The 16,635-nt window shown below is 34.0% G+C and overlaps 1 pseudogene; it reads left to right on the forward strand.

The window, feature by feature from the left end:
• Positions 1–2,804: 2,804 nt before the first annotated feature.
• Positions 2,805–12,941, forward strand: LOC122147744 (annotated as a pseudogene).
• The last annotated feature ends 3,694 nt before the right edge of the window (positions 12,942–16,635 follow it).

Genomic DNA, 16,635 nt, shown 5'->3' on the forward strand with positions numbered 1-16,635 from the left:
TTTACTTGAGAAGGGAAAATGACTTAAGATTATAAAGTGTTTTTTTGGGGGGGGGGGGAAATGAGTTTTTGCCTAAAATGAGAACAAAATAGCTCCAATGGTTTCAGAAAAGTAATCTTGTTATCCCTTTGCATTAAAGTTTGTTTTTTTTTTTTTTCGGAAAACCCACTGCACGCTTCCTCACTTAACTTTCAGACAAAAGGAAATTGTTTTTAGTTCTCAAGTAAAAGTATCTTGATTTATGGAAGGTTGGTGTGTGACTTAGGACACAACGTTACATTTTACAGTCACTCGTTAGTGTTTATCAGTGATCATTTATGCATGTGTTTCTAGTGTCCATGAACTCTTGAGTTGTCTGGGATCCGCGTGCTGATTGGTGGAGACGGTGTTTGCATCACTGGGGGTCAGAGGTCGTCTGTCTGAACTGATTTATGCGGTTTCTTACGGTAGTTTTTCGGCGTGTGGTCTCGTTCATGTTTGCTGTGGCGTGTGTTCCGTCCTCTGTTATCTGCTGTGGCATGAGCTTCTGGATCAGGTGAGACGCACGCTCCTCATTCAGTTTGTGTCTGTAAGATTTGTATTATTTTTCCTTAAGAAAATTTAAACCTTCTATTTCATCAAGGACGACATTAAATCGATCAAAGTGACAGTAAGGACATTTTTAATGGGCTAAAGATTTCTATTTAAAATAAATGCCTGTTGCTTTTGAAACTTCTATTCATCTGTGAATCCTAAAAATAAAATGGGCATCAGCAGTTTTCAACAAAAATATTGCTGCAGCACGACTGTTTTCAACATTGAGAAAAATCAGCAAATGTTTCTTGAGCAGCAAATCATCATATTAGAATGATTTCTGAAGATCATAGTGACACTGAAGACGGGAATTTTAGTACTGATGCTGAAAAATACAGCTGCGCATCACGAAATAAAGTACCTTTTACAGATATTCACATAGAAAAAACAGCTGTTTTAGATTATAAAAAATATATCAGTATTTGTGCTGTATTTTTTGATCAAATAAATGTAACCCTGGTGTGAGCAGAAGAGCAACTTCTTTAAAAAATACTAATAATATTTTACTGACCCCAAACTTTCCAAAACAGTACATAGTACAAATACCAATTTACCAATAATTTTAGTGTAATTAATGAATTTGATGCATTAGTTGACCACACTGTTTCCCAGTAATGCTGTGGGTGTGTGGTGTGTGTGTGTGGTGTGTACAATACCATAAAAATACATATTTTGTATATTTAGGACATGCAGCCATAAAGGTACATAAAACAATACATCGAGACATGCATATGCTTCTCATCTTCATAATAACTTAGTGGAAACAAAGTATGTTTTGTTATGATTAAGGGTTTTTATGAAATAGTTTGTGGGGTGTACTGTAGCTGCTGTTATTCGAGACAGATAGAGACGTGTGTTTGAGGAACCGTCTCCTCCTGAGAGTGGGGTGAGCGCCTTTTATCTGGGAAAGTGTGTGGGTTTGAGTTTTGAGCTGTTTCTCTAATCAATGCCTGCGGCTGGTGAATTTGATCCACTCCAGTCCACATTCAAGAGGATCCACTTCACATCAACAAGTCACCTTTTCAAGTCGTTTTGAAGGGTTTCCTGCGCTTCTGTCTTCAGGACAGCTGCTCTCTTTCATTCAAACTGGCCTCGTTTTCCCAGAGAGACGTTCCTGAGATAGCAGGAAGATTTCTGTGCATTTGATCTCTCACTTGCTGGGTCGGTGGGAGAAGTTATGGATGTATTAGAGATCTCACAAAACCGCAGAATGAAACTCCAAAGGAAAAACATGCTTGTGATGCTGTATATATGCATTTCTGCGTGTCAAGATTTCCCATCTATAGTTGCTGTAGATTATATAATGATTATACAATATCTGAAGCTTTAACAGGTGAGATTCTTCCTCTAACCATTCATTCGTGTTGTGTGAATTCAATATATTTCATCTTTACATCTTAAGAATTTTTTTTTAAAAAAACAAAATTTTCTAGGGTAGAGCAAGCAGAAAGGGTTTTCCATGCAGATTTTCAACTGGTGACACCTTTTAAAGTCAACGCTGAATAGCATTTGCAACCAATTTTACCTCTGAACAAATGTGAAAAATGGAATAGTTAAATATTTTGAAATTAGCATTTCAAAAGATTTAATATTTAAACTATTATATACATATATATATATATATATAGATATATATATAATATATATCATTATATATATATATATAGTATATATATACTACATACATATATATATGTATATATATAGTATATATATGTGTATATATATATATATATCATATATGTGTGTGTATATATACATATATATCTATGTATGTATATACCTGGTATATATATATGTGTGTATATGAATATATATATATATATATTATATATATATATATATAATACATAGGTTCTTTTAATAATGTGGTTTGTTAAGGTTCTTCTATGACCAATGGAGATGGAAAGTCTTTTGGGTTAAGAGTGAATCAGATGCTCTTGAAGAATCCAGAAACCTGAAGAAGCTAGAATGACATCAAGACCTTCTTTAATCTCATAAAACCATAAATCAGGCCTAAGAGAAGTGAAAATTGTCTCTTGATGAGAGAAAGGTTCTTGGTTAAACGCTGAGAAAACACTGACTGTTTGAGAGCGTGAAGCACAAAACTTAATGTGTGAAGCATTTGTTTGTCCTTATCACAGTTTGAAGAGGACGAAATCCAGAGTTCTGGAGGAGTTCGGCCTCCACAAACACACTGCCGTTTCGGCTCTCAGCAGAACCCCCCCCCCCTCAACAGTAATGTGGCCAAATAACTTGTGCTGTTTTCGTGGGAGATGGTAAGATGAACCATTTTACAACCTTCAACCAAAGTGCTTAAGATTAAAGCAAGACACTACAGGTGAACAAGGGTTACAATTTTATGTAAAGTTAACTAATAGATATCACCAATCTTAATCACAGTTCATTAAGACAATTGTTTTTGTATAACAAGGTTTTCTGAAATGTAATTTTTAACTATTGTAAAATGAGGCATTAAACTAGTTAAATTTCACTAATTTGCACACCATTTCCAGAGAATATAATCGTAATAAAATCTGAACACTGAAATACTTTTTCAGTTTTATAGAGTTGTCTTTCCCTGTATTGAATAAAAAATATATATAAAATTTCACCCATTTTTAGGAATAAAATGTTGTATAAATCAGTGTGAATGATATATGAACAAACCCATCGATAAAAACCTTCAGAATATAGAGAGGAATAAAACTCTAAGTTTTGGTGTATGTAAGTGTTACTTAAGTGGAGAACACAACTCATTTTAAGAAAATATTATATAACTGAAATATATAAAACGTAAGAGAGATAAAGTGGGATAATAAAATCACATGATGATATATAAACAAACCCCTCAGTAGACAAATCCTCAGAATTAGGACAGGAATCAAAATACTTTAAGTTTTGGTGTTGAAAGTGCTGCTGAAATAGAGAAAAAAAAAAAAATGAAAAAGATGTGGAGTTTAACTGAAATCTATAGACGCAAATAGATAAAGTGCAATATAAAACCATGCAAATGATTATCAAAACAAACCCTTCTATAAAAACTTTCACGAAGATAGATATAAATACAAACTGTAAGTTTTTGGTATATGTAAGTGGTTACTGAGCTGTGGAGAACACAAACTCCATTTTAAGAAAATATATGTAGCTAAAATCTATAAACATAAATAGATAAAGTGTCGAGAATAAAATCAAATGATATATATAAAAAACAAACCCCTCAGTAACAATCCTACGCCATATAGATAGGAATAAAGCTTTAAAGTTTTTGAAATTTGAAAGTGCTGCTGAAATAGAGAAAAAAATGAAAAGATATGGATTTTAACTGAAATCTATAGTCGCAAATAGATAAAATGCAATAATAAAACAATGCAAATGATATATAAACAAACCATTAAAAAAAATACAAACAAAACACAAATATAAGGTGTATGTAATCATCAAGAACTTCTTTTAATCTTCATAAAACCATAAATCAGCTAAAGAAAGTGAAAATGGCTCTTGATGAGAAGAAGGTTCTTGACGAGGAAGATTGTCTTGGTAAATCCATAAAATGCAATAATAAAGCAGTGCAAATGATATATAAACAAACAAATAGAGAAAAAAAAATGAAAAGATATGGATTTTAACTGAAATCTATAGTCGCAAATAGATAAAATGCAATAATAAAACAATGCAAATGATATATAAACAAACCCTTCTATAAATACCTTCAGAATATAGATATAAATAAAACTCTAAGTTTTGGTGTATGTAATCATCAAGAACTTCTTTTAATCTTATATAAATATAAATAAAACTCTAAGTTTTGGTGTATGTAAGTGTTACTGAAGTGGAGAAAAATCTCTTTAAAGATATAGGTTATTGTACCTTGAACATCTACAGACGCAATCATAGATAAAGTATATTAAACTAAACTCATAAATGTGTTGTGTTGGATGTTCTTTCCACTAGTCTGAAAGAAGCCCTTCTAGAAACCAAAAAGTAGTCCAAAATCATATATGAACCATTGAATGAAAAAAAATAAACAATGGTTTTTCCTGGTTAGTGTGTTGTCTTAAGCCTCCGCACACAAACCACAAACCTTGCATCAGCCAATCGGATAGGCCCATTTCAAGACGTTTGTGGGTGGGTGATATGCAGTGAGCAGCCTGGGCATTTGATGAGACGTGGGCTGTTTTGGACAGGTATGGGTGTTACCACCATCACGGCTGCCCGGATCCTGAAGGGTCAGTTACAAAACCGCTCTGGAGAGGAGACCGTCATGAATATGGACACGTTCCCGTTTGTGGGTCTCGCTAAGGTAACAAACAGTTTCCTTAAGTCTGTCATTGGTCAGTCAAACAGATAGACCTGCCCCCAAACTCACTCCATTGGTTGAGTCGGAAGTTGACATGTTGAACTGCTCAAACAGATCATGTTTTGAATGTGTTTTGGATGTCAAACCAGTTATTTAAGTATAATTAAATACTATTATAGTTTTATTAATAATAATTAATTTTTTAATAATTAATTTGATTTAATTTTTTGTAATTTTGTTATGTGCTTGTGCTTTTTTATTTTTAAATAAATTACCGTATTAGTTTTAATTTATCTTTAATTTAAGTTTTTGTGTTAGTAGTTTTAATGTATTTCCATTTCATCAATATGCTGAAATTATCATTGGTTTCAGCGCTTGTTTCAGTTAGTATAAATGTTTTAATAGTTTTTAGTTTTAAATTATTATTTTAGTATTACTTGTAATATTTTGAAATAACTTCGCATTTAAAAAAAAAAAGCTATAAAACTGCTTAAAAATTATCATTTTAGTTATATATTGAGTTTTAATAATTAGGGTTTTTTTGTCATTTTTTAATTAGATTTTGGTTGCTGTTTGTTGCTGTTGTAATTTTATTTCTTGCAAGTTATTTTAGTGCTTCAACTTAAACTGACTTCAGTTATTTACCAAGTCAACTAAATCAAAATAATTTCATAAGCATTTCAACTTCATTTCATTTCAACTATAGTTAAATTATTATATAATTAAATTATTTTATATAAAATAAACATTATATAATATAAAACATATAGATCAATTTTAGAAAATTGCCAAGGGATGAAAAATTTTTGTGCTTATCTTTTTATTATTTATTTTTTTAGTTTAGTATATTGTCAGTTATATTTTAGTGCTTCACTTATTTCAGAAAAGTGCCAAGGGAGATTTTTGTTTAATGTCAGCTTAATATTTATATTTTATTATATTTCAGCTTTAGTTCAATAAACAACAATCTTTTAGTTTTAGTTAACAATATTAACCCTTCAGTGACTGTGAATTTGTGTTTGCAGGTGTATACGGTGGATTTTCAGATTCCAGACAGTGCAGCGACGGCTACAGCGTATCTGTGTGGAGTACAGACCAACCGAAACCTGTGGGTGTGAGAAGCAGCTCCCGCTCGCAACGGTGTGTGTGCGCTCACAGAAGGGCAACGAGGTCACCTCCAGACATCAAATGGGCTAAAGACGCAGGTACACAAGCAGAGGATTTCACTCTTAAGTTAAGCAAAGTGTCACTCAAACCCAAATGTGGCCATAATGAAGATCACAAACCCTCATGTACACATAAAACACTCACATTTGCCCTTCTGCTCGCAACAGCTTATCTAAGTGTTACCTTGAGTTTATCTTCTCTTTCAGTATTATCTTCTGTCATTCTGTTATTCAAGCCATAAACAGTGCTGACATAAACACACTGTGCGTGTGTGTTAGTATTGCTGTTTTAAAATGTAAATATTTTATATTGTATTATATATAATTATATATAATTTTTCTTTGCTTGATCACTAACTTACATCAAAGAACCATGCAAATGTAAGATTTTTTCAAATTATTGAAATATTAATTAAAAATCTCAGGGAGACTTCAAAATCAAAGAGGTTCGGCTGATTTATATCATTATCAGCAGAGAGAGTTGAGGTTGTTGTATTTTTTGTAATATTTCATGGATCTCATCCTCCTTTATTCCATCTTCAAAAATGAAGCTCATCAAAAAAGTGAAAGTGACATCCATAAATCTAATGTGCTAAATTAATTCATTTATCTTCTTCCTCATTTCTATTCATGATCACACAGAAATAATTCAAGATTTTAAAAATAAGTTTTCATTAATCATTGGTTTTCTTGATGGCATTGAATTAATAATCTACATATCAAATAATTACTAGCAGTCGGTTGCAACAAAGTAATCACCGTTAATTTTAGACTTATAATTTAGACTGTGTTTTAATTTAGACTAATTTTAGACTTTTTTTGTTGGTTGTTGCAACCAAAAAGCCAAGACATGATGAAATTTGTGATAAAAAAGATCATATTTTAATTAATTTACAAACTTTAACGATCATGAAATTCAGCAAAATTTCACACATGCCCAAAAAAAAAAAACCTTAAAAACATTTGGAAAGTCACTGTCTTTTTGACTGATTCTTCACTGCTAATAACTTTTTCAAACATTTTTAATATTAATATTTGCACATTCGTTGTTGTTGTTGTTGTTGTTGTATTTATTGTTGTAAAAATGGAAACATTTCTTCAGTCCATTTTAGATGAGTAACATGCATATTTTGGGGCTCTAGGAAATTTTAAAAACAAAGCGTTTCAGTGGTTACTTTTACATATAAACTTATTTATGCATGTATTTTTTTATGCATTTTTAACTGTATATTTAAAGTTTTCGAAATACTAGAAATACTGTGTAGTAACTAGTAAGTGACAATGATCATCATTCATATGAGCAGCTTAACGCTTTGATTTTTATATTTTTTATTTTCAAATGTAGTTAAAGTTTTAGTTTTTTTTTTCTAATTTAGCTTTTTTTAATATGTTTATTTACTTTTTAATAATTTGTTTAATTAGTTTTACTTTATTTATTTTATTTATAATATATTTATTTTAGTAATTTAACTTTTTTTCAACAAATTTTTTTAATTAAGCCACACAAGGACGGCCCTAAATGTGCATAATATGAAAATATTAACTGCATAAACCAGAGCACTGCTGATGTGTGTGTGTGTGTGTGTGTGTCTCTTAAGGGAAGTCCGTGGGCATAGTGACAACAACACGTGTTCAACACGCCACGCCTGCTGCTTCATACGCTCACAGCGCCAGCCGGACATGGTACAGTGACGCCGACCTGCCGACTTCTGCCGTCACAGGAGGCTGTATGGATATCGCCTCACAGCTGCTCCGAAACACCGACATAGACGTGAGAGAGAGACACTGGACAGTGCTTCGATTAATATCAGAAGTGCAACATAGCCATTATGTCAATGGAATAGTTGACTCAAAAAAAAGAAAATGTGTTCATCCTCAGATCATCCAAGATTAGGATGAGTTTGTTTCTTCATCAGGTTTGTAGAAATGTAGCATCTGCATCAGTGTCTCAGCAATGGATGCTCTGCAGTGAATGGGTGCCGTCAGAATGAGAGTCCAAACAGCTGATAAAAACATCACATAATGTGTTGAGAATCCACAGCACTCCAGTCCATCAGTTAACATCTGGAGAAGACAAAAGATGAAACACATCCAGCATTAAGACGATTTTAACTTCAAAGCGTTAAAATATGGGACTGTTTAAATGCTGCTTGATCTGTGCAGATTTCTCTCCTGATTCAGACCAGAACACTTTTTCACTGGAGGAAGTGTTATTATGGATTATGAACTCATATTTGAGTTAAAAGCATTTTAATGCTGGATTTGTTTCATCTTTTGTCTTCTCCAGATGTTAACTGATGGACTGGAGTGCTGTGGATTACTTGTGGATTATTGTGATGTTTTATCAGCTGTTTGGACTCTCATTCTGACGGCTCCCATTCACTGCAGAGCATCCATTGCTGAGACACTGATGCAATGCTACATTTCTCCAAATCTGATGAAGAAACAAACTCATCCTGATCTTGGTGTTGAGTGTGATCTGTAAACGGTGCTTGTATCATTTGCACTCAGTCTTTGTTCACCTGATGAAAACTCGAGAGCGAACAGATGACTTTGTGTGCAGGTGATCATCGGAGGAGGTCGGAAGTACATGACGCCTAAAGGGTTTCCCGATCCGGAGTATCCCACAGACCTGAAAGCACAAGGACAGAGAAAAGACAACAGAAACCTCATAAATGAGTGGCTGAGCATGAAGGAGGGAAAGGTAAGGAAACCCAGAAGAGCATCTGGTTCATTACTGTAAAATATATTCTTTCCTTTTAGCAAGAAAGAATGACAGAAGATATAGGACTTGATTAGATGCTGAAAATTTTTCTGATTTTTGAGGCCAAATGAATTAAGGAAGCACATATTTTAAACTATATTCAAAACACATTTCAGCATCATCTTCACACACAATATTTCTCATAAACGTAGGTTGCGAGATACGTCTGGAATAAGACAGACTTTGATGCAGTGGACCCTGAAAAGACAGATTATCTGATGGGTGAGAGACATTCATTCAGACTAAAATGTTTCTAAACCAGAGCAACTGAGCTCATGAGCTTCATACAATATTTGTTTGTATTATCCATGTACTATTAGAGTTTTTATTAATATTTTAAATTAACCTTTTTTATATTTTAATTTAGATTTTAGTTTCATTTTTAGTAATTTTATTATATGCTTTTGTGTTTTTTTTTTTTTTTAAATATTAATATTTAGGTTTCATTTATTTTTTATTTATTTTTGGTTCAGTTTATTTCCAGATAGCAACTTTAACTTATTTCAGTTAGAAGCCAAGGCAAACATTTTTTCATTTTTGTTTAGTTTTGTTTTCATCTAATATTATTTTTAAATACTTATTTTTTCATCAATCTTTATTTATATTATTTAATCTTTATTTCAATTAAAATAACCATAACAGTAACTCTAACAATTAAAATGTTTTTAATAATTTTATTTTGTTTTATTTATTTTTTTAATATTTATATTTATTACATTTATTTTTATTTGTTATTTAATCTTTTATTTCAATTAAAATAATACTAATTATAACCCTAGCACCCTAGCAATTAAAACACTATTTAATAAATTTTATTTTCTATATATATTAAATATATATATTGCATTTATTTTTTATTTTATATATTTTTTTTACTTAAAATAACACTAACGTCAAATCCTAGCAATTAAAATGTATTTAATAATATATATACTTTTTTTTGTTTGTTTTATTTAATCTTTATTTCATTTAAAATTACCCTAACTTTAGTTTTGGTTTTAGTAAACGATAATAACCCTGCTTCATGCTGCATTGAGTTTCAAGGTGTTGATTAAGATTTTGAAAGGCGTTTGGAATAAAAATGGGGAAACGTTGTCTGTCTAGCTCTCTTTGAGCCGGGTGATCTTCGGTTTGATGTGGAGAGAGATCCCAGCATGGATCCTCCCATCTCAGAAACCACAGAGAAAGCCATTCGGATCCTAGAAAAATCCCAAAGGATTCTTCCTGCTGGTCGAAGGTAATCAATTTACAAACAAGCAATCCATCAACCAAAGAACCAAACAATCAACCAACAAAAAGACCAAGTTCATGGCTGATCAGTCCATCCACCCACAAATCTATTCACAAATCAATCAGAAAATTGAATCTATTAATAAACCAGGTGCAATATCTGTAGTTTAGCGTCATTGTCAGATGAATCAAACTCAGATTAAAATCTCACATGTTCGTCGATCAGATTTGATCTTCGTAACCTTTCACAGGTGGTCGTATCGATCAGGGACACCATGACAGTCGAGCATCCATGGCGCTGCATGAGGCGGTTGCCCTTGACGACGCTGTCGCCCGTGGACTGGAGCTGACCAATGAGGAGGAGACTCTGACAATTGTCACGGCTGACCACTCCCACGCGTTTACTTTCAATGGCTACCCATTCAGAGGGAACAGCATTCTGGGTATGTTTCTGTTTGCATGTGCACTACAAGTATTAATAACGAAAATAGGCCATATCTGTCTTTTAGTGCGGCGCACATGTGTAACGAGTGAATGCAGTATTATTTTAACTACTTAACTTCTCTGAGAAACATATTTAGAAACTCTGTTTGTATTTTTCTGTGGAAGCCTGTTTCCGCCACAGAAGAAAAAAATGTAAATGGTAATTGTGACTTTTTACTCTCACAATTCTGACTTTTTTCTTGCAATTTTGAGTTTACATCTTGTAATTCTGACTTTTTAACAGAATTGTGTGATATAAACTCGCAGTTGCGAGAAACAAAGTCAGAATTGCGTGACAAACTCACAATTGCGAGAAATTAAATCAGAATTGCGTGAAATAAACTCGTAATTGTGAGAAAAAAAAACACAAAATCGCGACAAAACAAAAACACAAATAAAAGAAACAAAGTCAGAATTGCGTGACAAACTCACAATTGCGAGAAATTAAGTCAGAATTGTGACATAAACTCGCAATTGCGAGAAACAAAGTCAGAATTGCGTGACAAACTCACAATTGCGAGAAAAACAAAGTCAGATTGCCTTAAAAAAACTCGCAATTGCGAGAAACAAAGTCAGAATTGCGTGACAAACTCGTAATTGCGAGAAACAAAGTCAGAATTGCGTGACAAAACTCGTAATTGCGAGAAACAAAGTCAGAATTGGCGTGAAACAAACTCGTAATTCGCGAGAAAACAAAGTCAGATTGCGTGACAAAACTCGTAATTGCGAGAAACAAGTCAGAATTGCGTGACAAAACTCGCAAGTTGCGAGAAACAAAACCCGTCAGAAACAAAGCCAGGGGAATGACAAACTCGTAATTGCGAGAAACAAAAGTCAGAATTGCGTGAGACAAATCTCGTAATTGCGAGAAACAAAGTCAGAATTGCGTGACAAACTCACAATTGCGAGAAATTAAGTCAGAATTGCGTGACAAACTCACAATTGCGAGAAATTAAATCAGAATTGCGTGACAAACTCACAATTGCGAGAAAACAAAGTCCAGAATTGCGTGATAATTGCGAAAAACAAAGAAACAAATTCATAACAAACTCACAAACGCGAGAAACAAAGTCAGAATTGCGTGACAAACTCACAATTGCGAGAAACAAAGTCAGAATTGCGTGACAAAATCGTAGAAACAAAGTAAGACATTGCGTGGAACTCGTAATTGCGAGAAACAAAGTCAGAATTTCGTGACAAAATCGTAATTGTGAATTAAAAAGTCAGAACTGTGTGAAATAAACTCACAATTGCAAGACTTTTTCTCACAAGTGCAAATTTATATCTCATAATTATAACGTTTTTTCTCACAACTCTGACTTTCTCAAAATTGTGAGAAAATTGTGAGATATATACTCACAATTGCGAATTATAGTGTCCAAATCTGAGTGAAAAAAAAAATTCTTACAATTTTGTTTATATCTAACAATTCTGACTTTATAACTCACAATTGTGAGATATAAACTCGCAATTCTGAGAAAAAAAATCACAATTGCGAGATATAAACAATTCTGAGAAAAAAAGTCAGAATAGTGACTTTATTTCTCAGAACTGCAAGTTTAAATCATGCAATTATGACTTTATAACTCGCTTTTGCAAGTTTCAATTACGCAATAATGAGGAAAAAAGTCAGAATTGCAGAAAAATGTAGAATAGTAAGATGAAAAGCTGCAATTAACTTTTTAATTTTTTTTACACCCTTACTCATTATAACTTTCATCTCTCAGGAAAGTCTCCAATCTTTGCCATGGACTTGTTACCCTACACAACTCTGATGTACGGAAACGGACCGGGACACAAAATAACCAACAACAAGCGTCCAGACATCCGTAACGTCGACACCAGTAAGAAACTGACATTTCAATGCTTCACACACTGCAAGCGCTGCTGTTGTGAGTGTTTATTCTCATTCTCTCTCTCTCTTCTCTCTCTCTCTCTCTCTCTCTAAGCCGATAAGGACTACGTTCAGCAGGCGACCCGTCCCTCTGGGATTCTGAGACCCATGGAGGCGAGGATGTGGCACTGTTTGCCCGCGGCCCCATGGCTCATCTCTTCCAGGGTGTTTACGAGCAGAACTACATCGCACATGCCATGGCATTCGCGGCCTGCGTTGGCACCAATCAAGAACACTGTGCTGCCACTGCTGAACCTGATAAAACTCCCTTCACATCCATTGACCCGGGAAGCTCCGCCCCCAACACGCCCTTCGGCGCCATGACGACAGTGATGCTGAGCATAACAATGAGTGTTTTACTGCACTGAGAGAGAGAGAGAGCAGCAGATATTCATAAGCTGAGCATAAATTAAAATTTCCATTAAGAAAACCCTGTAATTATATTGCAACTGCCTGCAAGTCCTGGATAAGACTGTGGGAGTCGAAACTGAAAGACAACAAGAAATGGCAACTGCAACACATTTAAAGACTTCTTTCAGTTGCATGTACAAGAAAATGAACTTTTAGCAGGTTGAAGCAGGAACATACAAAAATAAATACATAATCATGCACAAATTTTGCATCCTAAAAAAATGCTTTTACGAATGAGAACGACTAAGTCTCTCCCAAACTTACAGTAAAAACAAATCTTCAGTAAGTCTCTCCCAAACTTACAGTTTAAACAGGAAATGCATCAACACCAAAACTGTCAACAACAACAACAAAAAAACTGAAACAAAAATTGAATATTTAAGTATTTATTATAAATGATTTATATGTGCACATCTCTTTTTTTTTTCAATATCCAATCCAATCAATAAGAAAATATCTCAGTGTACTTTGTTCAAACACGTAACTCCAGTTACGTTTTCTTCTCATGTACTCTGACTGGACAGCTCTCTTGTCCTCATGTTGAGAGAATCCGGAGTGAGTGTGAACATGATGTTACTGTAGTTCTAGACTAAATGTCAACTCACGCAAAAAGTTAAATGTTAAATGTTAACACAAAAAATCTTTATGTAAAACGTAAATGCAAAGGTAACGATGAAGCATCACTTTTTATAAAAGTACCTAAGTAATGCAAAAAACAGCTATTTACTCTTCAACAGCGATAAAACACAAATATACACACACTCATGAATAAAAAATAAAATGTTATAAAATAAAAACTGATCAGACACAACGAACCTGAGAGTCTTAGTTAAGCCACCCAAAGACGGTTCTTTTAAGCAGAGCGTTGAGTCATAGCACCTGTCGACAGAACATCTGCTGTGTCTCATCGAACCTGAGAGTCTTAGTTAAGCGTGTTACGATGCAAAGGTGCATTTGCATGCATTCGTTGCACCTGTCGACAGGTATAGATAGAAACATGCGAGCCACTGCAAGACAAATCCTCATGGTTTTCCTGAGGCAGAAACTCTCTCTGTGTTCCAAACCCTACATAGACAGCATTTCAAGACATCACTACACTTCTGCTATAACTACAGAGATCAACACACAAAAATCAATACCAGAATACAACCTAAAAAAAACGCAAAAAAATGCTACTGTTTTACGCAATATTTGTGTGTGTGCTATGTATTTTTATCCTTATTAGTCCATTGCATTGTCAGCTTCGCAAAACCCAAACTCTATTGAAATCAACTGTGAGCCGCATGCTTCAGCTGCACGTGTTTCAAATAAGTTCCATTTAGATCCCAGTTAGAATTCATTCTTATATTATATATGTATACTGTACATCATTCCCTCTATCCATCTATCCGTGCAGAGGCGGTGTTGACCCACAGGTGGCGCTGTAACACAGCACACTGCTGCACTGCAGGACGACAGAGAACCGCAACAGAGACTGAGAGCTGAGAGAGAGCATGCAGGAAGCTTCAAAGAGAATAAAAGCGTGTAATCATTAAAAAGTTGAGTGCCTCTTCTGCTCCACGGAGTGAAAATGCTGCTGCAGATTTCTAATTAATACAGTAAAATCCTCTAGTCACATGGTTTTGGAGTATTTCATCCCAAAATCAAACGAAAAAAAAAAAAAATAGCATTATATTTTGTATAAAGAACATGCATTATTATATAAAAAATATTTTTAGTTGTTTATATAGTTTCTTACCATATAATGCACTAGTAGTCTAGTAGATTTCTTTATTATTGATATGTATGTTTTAGAATAGTTTCGTCGAAACAGCACCTCCGTTTTCTCTTGATCAAACACTCTGATTCTCTCTGTCTTTTTGATTTTGGTGGTGTCCCTGGTGTATGTTTTGGTCAGGTTGAGATTGACACTTTGGGTGTGATGTCAGTCTGTTCATTTTACTGGTCTAACTACCCTCTGTTTGTTTTGTTGGTTGTTTTCACTTTCACAGCAGTATCATTGGAGGTGATTTGATACAACACAGGACAAAAATGCACATGAAAGTTCATTCTGTTACTGTGTGTGTGTGTAACTGAGACTTTCCCTCGGTCACTGGCCTCTCAGATTTCCAGATTGGTTTCTGTGTGTTGGACCATCAGCCAAATTTCACCTGATGCTCGTCCTCTTTTCTGTGTCATGGACGTCAGTCACTAATTGGGTTCTAATCCTAACAAAAAACTTGTACTATGCAGAAGTTTTAAAAAGGTCGACTTTTCGGTAGAAGAAACCACCACAAACTAGCTGCTCTTCTCCAAAATTAAGAAAACAAATGCTGAACAGGCTTTTTTTTTGCTGGATTTTTAAATGACCTTGTTAGAAAATAAAGCTCAAATAGGTTTCAGATGGAAGCTGCATGATTTGCATGGTTTGTTGCATGTCTGGACTGGTCATTAATGTTAAAAATCAAATGGTCTACAAAGCATTTGGATCTGACTGATCTAGATCGAGATGATTAGAGCTTGGAGACCTTGGACCAGATAAAATAGGCTACAGGTCAGTAGCTACGTTTACATGCAACCTAGTAATCTTTAGTAAGTAATTAGATTTGATGGGCTCAATTGGATTGAAAAGTATTTGCATAAAACCCAGATCCTCAAATGTAGGCCTGAAATAATATGATCAATCAGAAAAAAAAAAAATAAAACAAAATTAAAATCGCAAACGTATCACTGAAAAAACAAAAACAACCAGAAAAAACGCAGTTCTGCGATGCACATGTTTACGCTTCAAATCTTGAGTTTGGTATGGAATCGGATTCAAAAGCTGCTCCTTCTAAATAAAGTTTCCGAGCTGTAAACCTATTTTGTAGTTATTTCACAAAACAAGAAAGCACTCAGAACGTACAATCTGTACGGCCTAACAAAAAATCAAACAGAACTTTACAAACTTAACTTTCATAAAAATTTATAAAAATACCTTCTTAATTCATTTTTCTTAATAATTCATCTATTTTTAGTTTCCGTTATTTTTTTGTCGTTTATTGATTTATCTAGTTTTAGTGTTATTCACATTTTCTTCCCGGATTTCTGTTATTATTCTTAATTATTGAAAACAAATTTTTCACATTTAAAAAAAAAAAAACAAAAAAACTGCTACTCACGTGACTCCGGTTATCACGCTAAACTGCTCAACTGCGCATGCGCTGTAGTTTTGTTCGGATTTCGAAGTAATGCGCGTGAAAAAAAAAAAAAAAAGTGTAGGGTTCATTTAAACACAACTTTCAGGATCTGAAACTGGATTGGATTCATTGCCACTGATAAAAATTAGTGTTTCTGAATGCATCTTGTTTTGCAATGTTCCTCTAAAAGAGGATAAACATGTTTTTATCAGAAACTATATGATTAGACAGATATTTTCCCCCTATAAGCATCAACCATCTTTCAAGGGGAACGCTGTGGTATTGTCACGACAAGCCGAGGCATCTGCGATCACCCCAGAGACACAAGGCAAGAGGTTCCACTAGATGGTAGATGCTGCAGAGAAGTAAGAGGAATTACTGCGCTCTCTCTATCTCTCTCTCTCATCTCACACACCACCACACACACCCAAGCACACCACACCCACAACCACACACCCAACACACAGAGAGAGAGGAGATTGGAGTGAGGTTTAAACTTGCTGAGTCTTAGGCGCAAACTATGATTCAAAATATAACACACAAAATTTATTACAGTATAGATATCTAAATAAAGACATTGTCGGCTTCTATTGTTTTTTAAATCTTTTAAAGACAATTTGCGACAAATGTTGATTACTGATATATATAGGCTATGC

The sequence above is a fragment of the Cyprinus carpio genome, chromosome A15, assembly GCF_018340385.1.
Source record: "Cyprinus carpio isolate SPL01 chromosome A15, ASM1834038v1, whole genome shotgun sequence".
Taxonomy (NCBI): domain Eukaryota; kingdom Metazoa; phylum Chordata; class Actinopteri; order Cypriniformes; family Cyprinidae; genus Cyprinus; species Cyprinus carpio.